The sequence below is a fragment of the Procambarus clarkii genome, chromosome 12 (genome assembly GCF_040958095.1).
Source record: "Procambarus clarkii isolate CNS0578487 chromosome 12, FALCON_Pclarkii_2.0, whole genome shotgun sequence".
Taxonomy (NCBI): Eukaryota; Metazoa; Arthropoda; class Malacostraca; order Decapoda; family Cambaridae; genus Procambarus; species Procambarus clarkii.
This window is the reverse complement of record NC_091161.1, coordinates 10,650,539-10,655,623: the sequence shown is the minus strand read 5'-3', so window position 1 is coordinate 10,655,623 and position 5,085 is coordinate 10,650,539.

Here is a 5,085-nt window from a genome sequence, read left to right as displayed (position 1 = left end):
CACCAGGCAGTAAACTCCCTCCTCTCTCCATCACCAAACAATAAACTCCCTCCTCCCTCCATCACCAACAGTAAACTCCCTCCTCATTCCATCACCAGGCAGTAAACTCCCTCCTCTCTCCATCACCAAACAATAAACTCCCTCCTCTCTCCATCACCAACAGTAAACTCCCTCCTCATTCCATCACCAGGCAGTAAACTCCCTCCTCTCTCCATCACCAAACAATAAACTCCCTCCTCTCTCCATCACTGAAATTTGAAACACATCTTTTCAAAACCAATATAGATAAATTTATCTCCTAATTTTAAAACTTACAATCGATTTCCTCGCATCAAAAAACCAATTTTATTCAGTTTTTAGACCGTCCCACATGCAGTATTGGCCGACCGGTGTATTAAACTATCACTCTACGAAATGACTGACCATTCGTTGTGGTAAATTACCCAATTGGTGAGTTGATTAACTATCCGTTATTGCAGGAGGGAACTGGGAGGGTGGAATGGCTGTCGGCTGATGGCTCCTCAGTAATTGCATTGTTACTTGAGTGATTACTCGTGGTTATCAGAGTTCCGTAACGTCACATGCTACTTGTCACCTCTAAGGTGCTACTTGTCACCTCTAAGGTGCTACTTGTCACCCCAAGATGCTACTTGTCACCCCAAGATGCTAAATGTCACCTCCAAGGTGCTACTTGTCACCTCCAAGATGCTACTTGTCACCCCAAGATGCTAATTGTCACCTCCAAAATGGTTCTTGTCACCTCAAGATGCTACTTGTCACCCCAAGATGCTACTTGTCATCCCCAAGATGCTCCTTTTCTCCCCAAGATGCTACTTGTCACCCCAAGATGCTACTTGTCACCCTCAAGATGCTACTTGTCACCCCCCAAGATGCTACTTGTCACCCCCAAGATGCTACTTGTCACCCCCAAGATGCTACTTGTCACACCCAAGATGCTACTTGTCACCTCCAAGATGCTACTTGTCACCCCCAAGATGCTACTTGTCACCCCCAAGATGCTACTTGTCACCCCCAAGATGCTACTTGTCACCCCCAAGATGCTACTTGTCACCCCCAAGATGCTGTGTCACCTGCAAGATGCTACATGTCACCCCCAAGATGCTACTTGTCACCCCCAAGATGCTACTTGTCACCTGCAAGATGCTTCTTGTCACCCCCAAGATGCTACTTGTCACCCCAAGATGCTACTTGTCACCCCCAAGATGCTACATGTCACCTCCAAGATGCTACTTGTCACCCCCAAGATGCTACATGTCACCCCCAAGATGCTACATGTCACCTCCAAGATGCTACTTGTCACCTCCAAGGTGCTACTTGTCACCCCCAAGATGCTACTTGTCACCCCCAAGATGCTACTTGTCACCCCCAAGATGCTACTTGTCACCCCCAAGATGCTACTTGTCACCCCCAAGATGCTACTTGTCACCCCCAAGATGCTACTTGTCACCTCTAAGATGCTACTTGTCACCCCCAAAGATGCTACTTGTCACATCAAAGATGCTACTTGTCACCTCTAAGATGCTACTTGTCACCCCAAGATGCTACTTGTCACCCCCAAAGATGCTACTTGTCACATTAAAGATGCTACTTGTCACCTCTAAGATGCTACTTGTCACCCCCAAGATGCTACATGTCACCCCCAAGATGCTACTTGTCACCTGCAAGATGCTTCTTGTCTCCCCCAAGATGCTACTTGTCACCCCCAAGATGCTACTTGTCACCCCCAAGATGCTATGTCACCTGCAAGATGCTACATGTCACCCCCAAGATGCTACATGTCACCTCCAAGATGCTACTTGTCACCTCCACGGAGCTACTTGTCACCCCCAAAACACTACAACATTACCAATCATTTTACTTTTCCAATTCTACATACGTAATGACAAAAATATTTTCATTAACAAATAAAAACTCAACAATTACACAAAATCAAAAGATTGTATTTGTTGAATTTGAATACATCGTAAATTTAATAAAAAAAATAATTAACAAAATGAAAATATAGATTCAGGAATGGAACTTTTAATTGTAATAATTCGTGGAGATATCTGTAAGGTTAGGTTAGGTTAGGGTAGGTTAGGTTAGGTTAGGTTAGGTTAGGGTAGGTTAGGTTAGGTTAGGTTAGGTTAGGTTAGGTTAGGTTAGGGTAGGTTAGGTTAGGTTAGGTTAGGTTAGGTTAGGTTAGGTTAGGTTAGGGTAGGTTAGGTTAGGTTAGGTTAGGGTAGGTTAGGTTAGGTTAGGGTAGGTTAGGTTAGGTTAGGTTAGGGTAGGTTAGGTTAGGTTAGGTTAGGGTAGGTTAGGTTAGGTTAGGTTAGGGTAGGTTAGGTTAGGTTAGGGTAGGTTAGGTTAGGTTAGGTTAGGTTAGGTTAGGTTAGGTTAGGTTAGGGTAGGTTAGGTTACATTAGGTTAGGGTAGGGTAGGTTAGGTTAGGTTATCTGTAAGGTTAGGTTAGGTTAGGTTAGGTTAGGTTATCTGTAAGGTTAGGTTAGGTTAGGTTAGGTTAGGTTAGGTTAGGGTAGGTTAGGTTAGGTTAGGTTAGGGTAGGTTAGGTTAGGTTAGGGTAGGTTAGGGTAGGTTAGGTTAGGTTAGGTTAGGTTAGGTTAGGTTAGGGTAGGTTAGGTTAGGTTAGGTTAGGGTAGGTTAGGTTAGGTTAGGTTAGGGTAGGTTAGGTTAGGTTAGGTTAGGGTAGGTTAGGTTAGGTTAGGTTAGGGTAGGTTAGGTTAGGTTAGGTTAGGGTAGGTTAGGTTAGGTTAGGTTAGGGTAGGTTAGGGTAGGTTAGGGTAGGTTAGGTTAGGTTAGGTTAGGGTAGGTTAGGTTAGGTTAGGTTAGGTTAGGTTAGGGTAGGTTAGGGTAGGTTAGGTTAGGTTATCTGTAAGGAGGCGAGGCTCGCTGTCTAATTGGATTGTTTGGTGAGACAGAAGGAGACAACTGTGTAGGCGTAGTTACCTAGTTGTGCTTGCGGGGTTGAGCTCTGGCTCTTTGGTCCCGCCTCTCAACTGTCAATCAACTGGTGTACAGGTTCCTGAGCCTATTGGGCTCTATCATATCTACACTTGAAACTGTGTATGGAGTCAGCCTTCACCACATCACTGCCTAATGCATTCCAGAGTCAGAGATGACGCAATAGAGCCAGAGATGACGCAATAGAGCCAGAGATGACGCAATAGAGCCAGAGATGACGCAATAGAGCCAGATATGACGCAATAGAGCCAGAGATGATGCAATAGAGCCAGAGATGACGCAATAGAGCCAGATATGACGCAATAGAGCCAGAGATGACGCAATAGAGCCAGAGATGACGCAAAAGAGCCAAAGATGACGCAATAGAGCCAGAGATGACGCAATAGAGCCTGAGATGACGCAATAGAGCCAGAGATGACGCAAAAGAGCCAGAGATGACGCAATAGAGCCAGAGATGACGCAATAGAGCCTGAGATGACGCAATAGAGCCAGAGATGACGCAATAGAGCCAGAGATGACGCAATAGAGCCAGAGATGACGCAATAGACATGTATAGAGAGAAAAGACGTACGTAATAAAATGGAGAATTAATGGAGGGGATGACTGCCAGTCCATGACAGTCTGGTGACACTGTTGACCACACGACAAGGTCCTTGGAGCAGGGCGGTGGGATCGAACCCTCGTGACTGATCATCCAGGTCGGCTCCAAACATCTCCTCATAGATCTATCAACTTATTGTAGTTTAACAGTGCTCACCACGACCGAGGGAGCCGGTCGGCCGAGCGGGCAGCACGCTGGATTTGTGATCCTGAGGTCCCGGGTTCGAACCCAGGGCGCCGGCGAGAAACAATGGGCAGAGTTTCTTTCACCCTGATGCTCCTGTTAGCTAGCAATAAAATAGGTACCTGGGTGTTAGTCAGCTGTCACGGGCTGCTTCCTGGGGGTGGAGGCCTGGTCGAGGACCGGGCCGCGGGGACACTAAAGCCCCGAAATCATCTCAAGATAACCTCAAGATAAGATAACCTTAGAGAATGTTTCAACCCGTCTTGATAGAACACGCGCGAGGCTCGAAGCGGCCCAAACGTTGCGACAAGGGATAAACGGGTGCTAAATCCCACTGTTGATAAACGGAACCGTTGCCAGCACAGGGGAACAAGTCAACAGTGGAAGAGATGTGATAGTGTTCACCTGAGGGTATCCTGGCCTCTGTTGTTCTTTAAGATCTGCTCCCTGAAACATAAAGTTCCAAGTAGCACGGGCTATGGTGAACCCGCAGGGCCTCTGATACTGCTCCTGAGGGAACACTCTACGCCACGCCTCCAGAAGAGAGCATGATGCTCCACAACACGTCATGGGGGGCCTGACAGCTGAGTGGACAGCGCTCCGGATTCGTAGACCTGAGGTTCCACTACTGATCAGCAGACTGGAAGCTCTCAGGCAGGAGATATATCTAACTGGGTTATAATAGAGTGTTATAACATGTTATATATATATATATATATATATATATATATATATATATATATATATATATATATATATATATATATATATATATATATATATATATATATATATATATATATTATTAAATATGACCGAAAAAGTAAGATTAATAATTTTAACACGAATTTTCTCAATCTTTCGTACATTATGCTTCACTGTTGGAGGTAAATCAAAAATCACTTCTCCAAAATTCATTTTTATTTCTAGTCTGACGCGACACGGGCGCGTTTCGTAAAACTTATTACATTTTCAAAGACTTCACAAATACACAACTGATTAGAACTTGCGTTTCCCTGATTTTATATCTACATTTGAGTGAGGTGGGAAGGGTGATGTGGCATTACATTTGAGTGAGGTGGGAAGGATGATGTGGCATTAACACAAGACAGAACACTAGAGGATATTAATAGGGTATTAAAAGTATCAACACAAGACAGAACAGAAACAATGGGTATTGAATAGAAGTGTTTGTAGAAAGCCTATTGGTCCATATTTCTTGATGCTTCTATATTGGAGCGGAGTCTTGAGGTGGGTAGAATATAGTTGTGCAATAATTGGCTGTTGATTGCTGGTGTTGACTTCTTGATGTGTAGTGC